The sequence below is a fragment of the Microcaecilia unicolor genome, chromosome 4, assembly GCF_901765095.1.
Source record: "Microcaecilia unicolor chromosome 4, aMicUni1.1, whole genome shotgun sequence".
Lineage (NCBI taxonomy): Eukaryota > Metazoa > Chordata > Amphibia > Gymnophiona > Siphonopidae > Microcaecilia > Microcaecilia unicolor.
The window spans coordinates 322,325,638-322,338,752 of record NC_044034.1 but is presented as its reverse complement, the minus strand read 5'-3'; positions in this window follow the sequence as shown (position 1 = coordinate 322,338,752).

The following is a 13,115-nucleotide window of genomic DNA, read 5'->3' as shown; positions in this document are numbered from 1 at the left end:
TCTCTCCCATCCTTCCAGTGTCTCCCCTATTTCTTTCTGCATTCTTCCATCCAGCGTCTTCCCTCTTTCTCTCCCCATCCTTCCGTTTTCCCTCTCTCTCTCCCCATCCTTCCATCTGTTTTCCCCCCTCTCTCTCCCCATCCTTCCATCTGTTTTCCCTCTCTCTCCCCATCCTTCCATCTGTTTTTCCCTCTCTCCCCAATCCTTCCATCTGTTTTTCCCCTCTCTCCCCAATCCTTCCATCTGTTTTTCCCTCTCTCTCCCCATCCTTCCCTCTGTTGGTTTCCCTCTCTCTCCAATCCTTCCTCTGTTGGTTTCCCTCTTTCTCTCTCTCCCCAATCCTTCCCTCTGTTGGTTCCCTCTTTCCCCAATCCTTCCCTCTGTTGGTTCCCTCTTTCCCTCTCTCCCCAATCCTTCCCTCTGTTGGTTTCCCTCTTTCTCTCTCTCCCCAATCCTTCCCTCTGTTGGTTTCCCTCTTTCCCTCTCTCCCCAATCCTTCCCTCTGTTGGTTTCCCTCTTTCCCCAATCCTTCCCTCTGTTGGTTTCCCTCTTTCCCTCTCTCCCCAATCCTTCCCTCTGTTGGTTTCCCTCTTTCTCTCTCTCCCCAATCCTTCCCTCTGTTGGTTTCCCTTGTTCTCTCCCCAATCCTTCCCCCCCCCCCCCCCCCCCGCGACACTCCGGGCGAGTCCTGCACTTAGTTTTTTTTTTAAGACTCAGAACACGTGCGAACGATGCAGCCGGCAGCGATTGAAAGAGGCTGTCTGGGCTGGCGTCTGCGTCAGAGCTTCCCTCATCCTCTGCGAGTCCCGCCTTCGTTGTTACAACTTCCTGTTTTGCGGGACTCGCAGAGGGTGAGGGAAGCTCCGACGCAGACGCCAGCCCAGACAGCCTCTTTCAATCGCTGCCGGCTGCATCGTTCGCGCGTTCTGAGTCTTAAAAAAAACCCAACTAAGTACAGGACTCGCACGGATTGTCGCGGGCAAAAAAAGGTGCAGGTACGCCGTACCGTTGCGTACCGGCACAAAAAAAGCACTGGTTATACCACAATGAAAGAAACTTCACATGAACATTTTGGAAGTCAGAACATGGAACAAGTTTTTCCCATGGATTCGATCTCAAGTCACTTGACACTTGACATTTCGCCCATTAGATTGTAAGCTCTTTTGAGCAGGGTCTGTCCATTTTTTGTTAAACTGTACAGTGCTGTGTAACCCTAGTAGCGCTCTAGAAATGTTAAGTAGTAGTAGTAAGTCATGCTCAATCAAACAGACAAGTAGCAACAGTTTACATAAATAAACAACTGGGCTCCAGATTCTTTTGCTTAATCTTCCAGGACAGCAGTCGCTCAGTCACATATTGAACCTGCCTGCATGAGTGGACCCTAGACTTGAACGTAGTTCAAATATTACACAACCAGTGAGGAACACCATACTTAGATCTTTTTGCTTCCTGTGACAATGCACAATGTGCCCTGTTCTGTTCTCTCTGTCCAAGTCCACACAGTGGCATCAGATGTTTTCACCATAATGTAGACACAAAGCCTTCTCTATGCTTTTTCCACTGCTTCTTCTTATTTCCAGAGGTCTTCAGACGATACACAACGACAAAACTCAAATCATCCTTATTGCCCCACATTGGCTATGGCAAATTTGTTTGCCACTTCTGTTGAGCATGTGAATAGCTCAGCTAACACACCTAATGTCATCATCCAACTCTTCTGACTTCATAGGAGCCAACTTTCCAAAATGATTGGGGGGTGTTCAAATGGGCACAAATTACTATGTCCATAAAAAGGAAATTAAAGCATGGTGGGTTGTGAACAACACTGGCCAAGATATCATTAAATGAAGAGCTCATCAAGTGGTGCACTCATAGGGAGGATTTGTGGGTAGAAGTGCTAAGGAAAGCACTGAAAGTCCTACCAGTCTTTCTTCCTCCCCAACCCATCTCCACAGTTTACCATCCTTCTCCCAGCCCATCTACACCACACTCATACTATGCCTTCCAATCTACCCTGGCTCATCTATACAACCACATTCTCTCCCCCCCTCCTCCTAGTCAGTCCTCAGTAGTCCCTCTTTCCTACCTAACCTGGACACACCATAGACCTTTGCAATATCATTTCCGCTTCTTTCTCAACCCCTCCCCACCTCTTCCAATTCTGTTTCTCACTTCTTTCTCTCAATGCATAGTTTGACGTTTGTTTTGGGGTAGGGTGCTTAATATCTTTCCCAATCCCCCCACTCATTCTTCACTTCTCTGCTCTCTATGTCCCCCTGACCTGACTTGCCCCCTACTAATTCCTCTCCACATTAGGTTCTCTCTCACCCTACCTTTCTCAATGGCCCTCTCCTGTCAATTGGGCTCACCTATCCCTCATACCTCCTAAGCAGATTCATCTCACATTTCAAATTATTTTATCCCTACCCTTTCTGGTAAGGATCATATTCCTACTTCCAATTCCCAGATCATCTCTATTCCCTGACACCATACACATCTTTCCATCCCTTGGAACTCACAGACTGAAGTACAATAACAGTTCCACATCCAGAAAGGCCCTATGAGTTGCTCTACTACCTCCATGCACAAACCTTGGAAGTTCAGCAATCAGTTGCTGCACAGCCCCTAGCGCCACATTTGCATGTGCTTCCTGCTGTCAAACTGAAACCCCCAACTATCACATGCTGAACAAGAAATCAGCGACCCATAGGCATGCAGACAGAGTAAGTGGTTGCCTTGGGGAACTGAGTTAGCACTGACTCTAGGGTAACCAGTGCCTTTTGCCTTTGGTCTTTCCCAGTATGACAATACTTATATACTTATGCAAAAGGATTGTCCTTGAGATCAGCACATTCAACATGGCTTGCATAGTGCAGGAGCTGGCTGGCTGGCATGAGGCAGGAATGGGGAAAGGTGGGGTCAGTGGTGAGCCCTGAGCTATACACATGAGGTGTGAGATGCATGAGATGAGATGACATGACAGGGAACCCTGGAAGCTGGTCTGAAAAAGGAGTACACTATAAGATGTGTTGGCAGGGAACACTCATTCCTCAGCAGCATGTTAGCATTTTGAGTTGTGACTATGGTAGGATGACCATTGTTTTTTTTTTTTTTTGGGTTTTTTTTTTTGGGGGGGGGGGGGGTGGAAGCACTATTGCTTTACATTACTTTCAAATCATGCTGTGACATCAGGCGAGGATACCCATGAAACAGTATCCACCCCAGAAAGGGGGATACAGAGGTGAGGCATGTCATCTCATTCATCTCAGAGGAGGTTAGTTGGAAGTTACAGCCACACTCATGGGAGGGTAGCTGCAACCTCAGGCCTTGATCTGGGACAGAGGTGTTATGACTTACTATTTGCCTATTAGCCACATGGAAACTGATGTGGTACACGACATTTGCATTATTAAATAAATACATTTACAAATGAGTACAGGTGCCCTGTTTACTACTACTACTACTACTATTTATCATTTCTATAGCGCTACAAGGCATACAATACTTACGTCGAGCCGAGGCGCTATCGCACACTCCTGAGGAGGTTGGGGCTGTCCCGCCATATATGGCGGAACCAGTGTCTCAGGGACTCCAGGTCCCTCTGAATGCCAACACGTCTGCAAGATACAAGTTTGTACACCAGGAGTCAGGGGATGGCCCTTCTTGCTTTCACAACACAAATTAATTTGGCAGCCAAATTATAGAGACACACAACACTGATGATTGGGGGGGGGGGGCATTACATTGGTGCAGGTGATGTTATTGAGGTAGACATGAGGACAGAGAGTACCATTTTTGTGCAGTATTGTAAGGATGTGGAAATGGTTTTCCTTTCTAGTACATAGATTCTATTAATGAATGTGCATGTGCACATACCACTGATTACCCTTGAATGCAGACTACAGTTAGTACTTACATTGCTGAGGGAGTTTTAAATGTGGTGCTACAGGAGGGGGGACCTGATAGCCCAGGAACAGTGGGGGGGGGGGGGGGGGGCGGTGGTGGTGGTGAAAAAAAGCAGTTACCTTTCCAGGCTCTGTCTTATCTGTGTCCATGTTCTAATGGACACACTCCTGGGGGGGCAGGTGATGGTGGTGCATAAAGAGCCTGCGCCGGTGCCTCAGGCACAGCTGCACTAGGAGCAGACTCTCAGCCACGCCAAAGTTTGGCTTCCGTCTGAGAGCCATGTTTCTCAGTGAATAACTGTTGGAAAACATGCATCGCCTTATATGGACGCCCATGCGTGATGGACATCCTTACATGCACAGTTCCAAGGACGTGTTTCTCACAGAACTGCCGAAGGATGTCCCTAGTAAGATGGACGTCCTTCGGCAGTTCTGTGAGAAACATGTCCTTGTTACTGTACTTTACACTTATGAATGTTCCTTTTATTTCCTATACCTGGAGTCCACAACTACATGCACTGTACTTGCGGAACAACCAGGTACATCAGAGAAATCCAAAGTATAGTAATAAAGACGTCTTTCTCGTAGAACCGGCGAAGGACGTAGATATGACAATTTGGCAAGTACAGTGAATGTTTTAGGGACGTCCTTTTGCGGTTCTGGAAGATGGACGTCCTTTTTACTATACTTTGGGCGTCCCTGATTTGGGCGTTTCACACTGTGATAATGGAATGTCTAAGGACGTCCATACTATTTTTTCGATTATACCTACCTGATTTTGGCCGACTTCGCGAGGGCGTCCTAATTCATACTTGGATGACCTTTCAAAAATGCCCCTCTTTACCTTAAAGCTTTACAGTTTGTTTATGTTTCAACAATTTTATTGAAGACAAAATAAACAGAAATTCTATTTGTGAGATGCACATAGTATAAAAATGGTGCATAGCCAACAGTCAACACATTAGTACTTGTGTATACATAACACCGTCTTCAAACTTTTAACTTTTACCCCATCTCCCCAACAAAGCATGAGATTCCTCGGGTACTTTTAACCAATCCCCTACCCCCCCCCCCTTTACTACCCTTTCCCCCCTCCACCTTCTTCCTTCCTAATCCACCCTCCCTTCCCCTCCCCTCCCCTTTGGGTAACGTGTAAACTGCAATACTCAAACACTCTTTGGTGCTTTGGCCATTCATAGCTTGTTAAGTACAAGACTTCTACCACGGTGTGTAAGTTTATCTATAAAAGGTCCCCAAATCTTAAGAAAACGAGTTTGCCTTTTGTAGGAGCCTTTGGCTTCTTTCACTGCCTACATCATTAATTGGTGTATTTGATTTCACCAGTGCCAAAACTCAGGGGGTTCTGAAGAAGTCCATGACTGCAAGATACACTTCCTTGCTAGCAAACAAAGGTTACGACAAAGTAGTTTTTCATCCGCTTTCAGACCCCTAAATGATCCAGGCCAGTCCAGGACCAGTTGAATAGGTGTTCCTTTAAATTGGCCAGACGTCATAAGGGATAAGAAACCCTCCATTCTTCTCCAGAACTGCTGTACAACTGTGCATTCCCAAAATGCATTATAATAGGTGTTATCAGAAATATTACATTTCAAACAAACAGGTGTATGGATCCCTCCCGCTCTAAACAGTTGAACCTGCGTGAAGTAGGCCCTGTGTACTACTCGGAAAGCGCATTCACGATAGCTCACCCCACTTACCAAGTTAGGTATTCCCTTAATATGAGCATCAATATCCCAATCAGTAAGGTCCCTCCTCACATCTGCTTCCCATCTTTGCCTAAGCTGTGCTAGCTCCTCCCCAGGCATCAGAGACCATATCTTTCCTTGAACGCTGGAAATAGAGGGTGCCTCTTCTGAGAGCTCCATAAACGTTTCCTGAATCTTCTTACCCAAGCCAATTTTCAATGCTTCTTTATCTAAGGACCTAATATAATGTTTTAGCTGACAGTGAGCAAAAGTATCGCCCCATTTTATAGATTCAGGTAGGAGCAATTGATCTAATGCTTTAATCTCTCCCTCTGGATTCACTAACTTCCCTACACAGCCGAGTCCCAATTGTCCCCATCTCACAAAAGTCTGGTTCGCCATCCCATGTAAAAATCCTGGGTTCCCCACAATAGTTAAAAGCTCTGTTGTGCTTGCATCCCCTCCCAAACATTTCCCCCCAAATTTCCATGTGGCCTGCATGGGGCCCAAAAGCACAGATTGCCTAATAGACATTGGTACTGAAGGTCTGTCTGCATGCAATAAAGAAATCAGTGTGTACGGTCGAAAGAGAGCTCTTTCCGTCTCAAGAGGGGTATTATAACCAGTTGAAAAGACCCAGTCCCTAACATGTCGTAAGAGACATGCGATATTGTAATATTGCAAGTTAGGTAATCCCAGCCCTTCCTGCTTCCAGCCACCCCATAGGCATGTTAGTCAAATTTTAGCCTTTTTGTGTGCCCAACAGACTCTCATAATTAAATGATAAAAAACTCTAATGTCCTTCTTTAATAAACACAGTGGTAAAATTGGTAGCATATATAGCCACCTGGGAATAATTACCATTCTGACGAGGCACAGTCGCCCTGACAAAGATAATGTCAGTGGTCACCACATCTTCAATTGCTGCTCTGTTTTATCCACAAGCCTCCTAACATTTAATCTATATAGCATCTTTGTCTGTGTAGTAAGAAGGACCCCCAAATATCTAAATGAGTCCTCCTCCCAACGCAAAGGGAACTGCTCCGGCCAGAGTCGCCTTGTAGCAGCTGGTACTGCTAGCGCTTCTGACTTATCAAAATTTAATTTGAACCCAGAGTATGCTCCAAATTCTTGAAAGGTTTCTAAAAGGGCTGCCAAGGATTCCCCTGGTTCCGTGAGCAGGACCAGGAGGTCATCAGCGAATGCAGCAACCTTAAACTCCTGAGCCCCAATCTGTACCCCATGGATGGCCGGACACGAACTCAGATCCCGAATCAAGGGATCCAGATATAGGGCAAAAAGCAGGGTGACAGAGGGCATCCCTGCCTAGTCCCTCGCTGAATCTCAAATTCCCCTGAGCACACCCCATTTACCATTACTCTAGCCCTTGGGGAAAAATACAATGTCCTAATCGCCTGCATAAACCATCCCTGAAACCCATAGGTATCTAAAACAGTAAATAAAAAGGGCCAATCCATGCGATCAAACGCCTTTTCAGCGTCAAAACTAATCATAATTGAGTCCTCACAGGTCGTCTCTAAATGTTCTAAGGAAGCTAAAATGCGCTGCATGTTCTGTGCAACCGATCTCCCCTGCACGAACCTCACTTGTGCCTCATGAACTATATCTGTGAGCACTCTACGCAGTCTATTGGCAAGTATTTTTGCTTACAACTTTACCTCTTGATTTTTTACAGCTTGTTTATATTTTCCTTGCAACTAAGGGACTTATTCCATTGTTGTTTTAAAAGTTTATTATTTTCTTTAGCACTTATTAAGTATTATTCTATGTGTTCTATTGGAAATATTACTAAGTCTGTGAAAATTTTTTAAAAGAGTGATAGACTAGATGAAAGAAATATGTGTTTTACTGGATGTAATTCTAAAGAACTGTATATTCAACCTGTCTTGAATCTTATGTCTGTTCCATATTTTTTGCTCACTTCAAGAGACTCTCTGCTAATTCTCTATACCACCCAGCTGAAGTGAGACCTGGCACAAATGCAGTGAAGAAAAATGGAAGTACCACCTGCTGATAAGAAATGGGGGCCTTCGCTACTGCAATGATGCCTGATGACTGAAACTCAAGCACTTTCCTCATCCAAAGGTGGAAGTTTTTGGATTAGGGAGTGGACTGCTGAACATAAGAGATTCTAACTTTGTCAACCCAGACCCCAAAGCCTCTACTTGTGAGCACAGCCTGAAGATGTTCAGAATAACCCAGCCTGCACTGGTCAAAGCCTTTTTAGGAGAGCTGTATATTCATCCTGTCATGAATCATATGTCTGTTCTATATGTTTTGCTCACTTTAAGAGACTCTCTCCTAGTTCTCCTTGCTGCCTAGTTGAAGTGAGACCTGGCACAAATGCAGTGAAGAAAAATGAAAGTACCACTGCTAAGAGATGGGCCATTGCTACTGCACCAGATGCTGCCTTGTGACTGAAACTCAAGCACTTTTCTCATCCAGAGGTGGAAGTTTCTGGATTAGGGAGTGGAATGCTGAACATGAGAGATTCATAGTTAACCCAGACCCCAACGCCTCTACTTGTGAGCGCAGCCTGAAGATGTTCAGCATAACTCAGTCTGCTCAGGTCAAAGCCTTTTTAGGAGAGCATGTGAACAATAGTTCTTTCTTGAAGTGAAGGGTTTATTGAATTCTTCCCTTTGGTGCAGTAAGCTCTTGACAGGATGAAACCTTAAAGTATATTTGAATGTACATAAGTAATGCCACACTGGGAAAAGACCAAGGGTCCATCGAGCCCAGCATCCTGTCCATGACAGCGGCCAATCCAGGCCAAGGGCACCTGGCAAGCTTCCCAAACGTACAAATATTCTATACATGTTATTCCTGGAATTGTGGATTTTTTCCAAGTCCATTTAGTAGTAGTTTATGGACTTGTCCTTTAGGAAACCATCTAACCCCTTTTTAAACTCTGCCAAGCTAACTGCCTTCACCACGTTCTCCGGCAATGAATTCCAGAGTTTAATTATGTGTTGGGTGAGGAAAACCTTTCTCCAATTTGTTTTAAATTTACTACACTGTAGTTTCATCGCATGCCCCCTAGTCCTAGTATTTTTGGAAAGCGTGAACAAACGGTTCACAGCCACCTGTTCCACTCCACCCATTATTTTATATACCTCTGTCGTGTCTCCCCTCAGCCATCTCTTCTCCAAGCTGAAAAGCCCTAGCCTCCTTAGTCTTTCTTCATAGGGAAGTCGTCCCGTCCCCGCTATCATTTTAGTCGCCCTTCGCTGCACCTTTTCCAATTCTACTATATCTTTCTTGAGAATAAGAAAGAGCAGTATTTTGTAAGGCTAGGATGTTTGAATAAGAAATTATTTCACTATTATTAATGTAATCAGTTATCATAGGGTTGCCTTCTTCAACAATTTAATATTATGGTACAGCAAACTGTGACTAATACCTCTAGTAGCCATCTTGGATAGAATTGGCATGCTTGGGGCAAATGATCTCTCATGGGATCAAAGGAGGAAGGCTGAAGACCTTGAAAACATTTATGAGAATAGGATCCCCCTATCCAGAGAGGAATATCAATGATGAAGAATGTAAAAAGAAAATAGAAAAGAATGGTCTAAGCAGTTTGTGACTTGTGTATGTGATAAACATATCCTATATAGATGTCAGGGACAAGAACTCGGAACCAAGTATGTGATAAGCCCATCCTGCAGTGGAGAAAGTTGAAGTTTTAATATAATTTTTGCTTATGCTTGAACTAATGTAATAATATATAGATAATCAATATCTGTTTCCTATTATTGGGCTTATGCCCCCTCCAAAATCAAGATTTGGCTACAACTATGTTATAGGCTAATAGATTTATTGAGGCATAAGCATTTGAGGAGTCTACTTCATTAAAACTTACTGAGAGACGGAGGTGAGGTTTGCTTGTGGTCACACTGAGCACCAGAGGATTGTTGGGCAAGAACAGCCGTGGTTCTCACGGGATCCAGCTCAATAGTGATGTCAGCTGGGTATGCCCTAACTCTTGATAAAAGTGGCAGTGTGCCACATAGAAGATGGAGGCAAAGTTTGCTTGTAGTTGCATCGAGTGCCAGAGGATTACTGGGTAAGAGCAGCTGCAGCCCAAACAAAGGAGTAAGGATGGACCAAAAACAAACTTGCAGCTAATAGGGGTAAATAAAAGGTCTTTATTAAGCACCACATCTAACTGAAGACCAGACACAGGGCTGTGTTTTGGTGGGAATGCTGTCTGCTTCAGGGGTCATGTTTCATCTTTCATCTGAGCACAGGAGATTACGGGGAAGAGGAAATGTTTTGAATGCTCAGGGCCCCATGGATTCTTTTGTTGCGGTGAGGCCTTCTCTCCATTAACCCACTAGGAATGTTTCTGATTCTTTGGTCTTGGAGGAGGCTTCTTTAAGCCCAGTCTTGCCATCTCTGGTCTTAGCCCCAACTATTAGAAGGAATGGGGAGTTGGGGGGGGGGGGGGGAGGAGGAGGGGAAGTGCAGCAAACAGTTGTGTCTAGTTCTAGTTTTCCAGCTGCTATGGTGGTAAAGTAGATCCAATATCTTCAGGTGAGCCATCCTCTCAGGGAGCTCTGGAGTTATCAATTGACAGCCCTAAAGATGCCTCTTTACAGGTGATGTTAAGTCCATCTGCACGTTATGACCGGTGACTTTTTCAGAGGGTTCTGGGTTTGATAGCCATATACCATTGTCTCCTCTTAGGGAAGTGATCAATTTGGAAATTTGTCATGTTGTTGCTAAAATAGATGCTGCATTGTCAGGTTGCCTATCTCAGCTCTGCAGGCTCTCTGAAGAAACTGCTGGAAAGCTGGTGGAGCTGGAGAGACTTAGGCCAACATGAGAGGAAGTTAGAAGATCAGGCCAAGAGGAGAAAAGTTGGAGCTTGGAGGCTTCAAATAAGGCGTTGGTGAAGGGGAATATGTTGCTGTCATCTAAGTTTGAAAAGTTAGAGAGGGGTTGATATTCAAAGCGATGTAACCGGGCAGGAGAGGCTTAAGCAGTATTATCTGCTGATATTCAGCAGTGCTTAATCAGCATTTATGCAGTTAAACGCTGATATTCAGCACTTAGGGGCTCTTTTACAAAGTGTCAGTAATCCCAATGAGGTTTTACCACACACTAACCTGGAACTACTGCCAGACCAACATGGCCGACGGTAGTTCTGCCTTGAGCGCATGCCATTTTGGCGCACCAGAGAAAATTTGTTATTTATAGCGCAACGCTAGCCCGTTGGTAATCAGGCATTGCTGTGCGCTGCACAGTTACCACAGGAGCCCTTACCACCACTTCAATGGGTGGTGGTAAGTGCTTCCTCTGCATGGCCACACGGTAAGAGTAATCTTACCGCCTGGCCATTTTTAAAAAGGGCTTTTTACCCACTGTGGTAAAAAGGGCCCTGGAGTGTGAGAAAAAGTGGCCCCTGCTGCTACTGCAGGACTCTTTTTTCCTGCAGCTTGGTAAAAGGACCTCTCATCCACAAAAATTATGTGGACAAATAGGACTGCATAAAATATAGTCCTATCTTTCGCCGGTTGAATTTATGTGGTTAAGCACTGAATATCACATTTAATGGGATAAATGATAACTGGCTGTACATACTGGATATTCAAGTGCTGGTGCCCGGACATGGCATGGCATTGAGGATCTGGGTATAACGCTGGTGGCAGCCAAGAAAAAAGGCCGACTGCCACAGACTGAATATTTACCCCATAACGTACAAAAGGGCTAATAACCTATGTTTCTTTGAATTTCCCTTATTCCTCTGTGGTATCTGCCTTGGGGATGTTTAGAAAATATTTCCTGGATATTTTGCATTTGAACCCTAAGTCTCTGTCTAGGGTACAGAGGTCATTTTAGTGCTTATTTTCAAAGCACATGGACTTACAAAGTAACACTTAGTAAGTGTAGGTGCTTTGAAAACTAGCTTCTTTATATACCTGATTCTATAAAAACAATTTCTATGGACATCTCTTCCCATTCATTGATGGGGAAAATAACTGACATTCTGGAAACTTCGCATTAGGAAGTAACAAATTGAAAATCTTTAGTTGCCACTTTTTCATGTCTTTATAAAAGCAATTTAATGTTGAAGCTACTTTTTGAAGAAGGTCATTTAATTTTCATTCTCTCAGAATGTATGTTTTTCCTAATCTCACCTCTGACACTGGTTGTTCATTATACATTTTCCTCAAGATGCTCATTCTCCCATATTGCTTTTTATTAGTATTGGTATACAGACTGTATTTCCTCCAATAGTTGGGAAGTAGGACCAGTGCCAGGCAGACTCCTATGGTCTGTGCCCCAAAATGGGCAGGGAGAGACAGAGCTTAAGTATACCATTGTTAAATCATGAAGAAGTGGATCTGTGCAGAGTGTCAGATTCGACTCTGGCCACCTTGTGGGGCAGACTGGATGGAATATGCAGGTCTTTATCTGCCGACATTTACTATGTAACTATTTTTTTTGTCTTTTGTTGTATATCCACTTACTTTACCTGTTGTACATTGACCTTTCAGTCATGTTTATTTATACTAAAAGCAGGATTTGGAAAATGTAATAATAAAAAAAAAAAAGAGTGAGCGTATGAAGGGTCTGACTGGTATTGGCTAAAAGCAGAAAACCACCAAAAGGGGAAAAACGCAGTCTTACCAAAATTCTTATTTTTCCTGTGTTATAAGCATAAATCATTTGAGCCTAGTTCTATTCAAACTTTTAAATGTTTACTGTAAAAAGGAGAGGTTTTTGATCTAAGAAGCTAATTTAAAATCTTAATTGTGAGAAGACATAAAAACGGCCACCGATTCAAAGATGGCTGCACGCTAACGCGGCTTGCTGCTGCATCATTCTATTTCAATGTCTAAACTATGAGGAAGGGCGCCCGCCCGAGTTCCCCTCGAACTTGAGACAACACTGAGTCCAGAGGTCAGAGCTCCACCCCTGCAACCAATGGCGGTGAGTTCCCCGCTGCTTGGAACGTTGGCGCCTCCCCGGCTCAAGAGACTGTATTTCCTGCTGAACTCATTACCAAACCTAAGGAGGTAACGCTGGACTCATTGTGGGATCTTATGTCCCAACTGGGACAAATGTGTCTTGTTTCTACAACTAAACATTCCCAGCAAATTAATGAGATGGAGCAAAAGATTGAGAAGCAAAAAAATAGAGGTTGAAAAAATGATTCCTAGAATGGATACTATGGAACAAACTGTAAAGAAACTGGAAAATATACAATTTTCACTTTTGAAAGAAGTATCCAGTTTAAGGATTAAATCTGAGAATTTAGAAAATGATACTAGGAATCAAAATTTGCGTTTTGTCAATTTTCCTTATAATTCAATGATAAAACCAAGGGACATGTTAAAGAGATACCTCATGGAAAATTTATGTATACCAGAATCAAATTTGCCACTCTTTTCAAGAACTTTCTATCTTCCTCCAAAATTGATGGAACAAACCGCACAACAGACTCTGGACATTACAGCCTTTCTTGAGACATCGG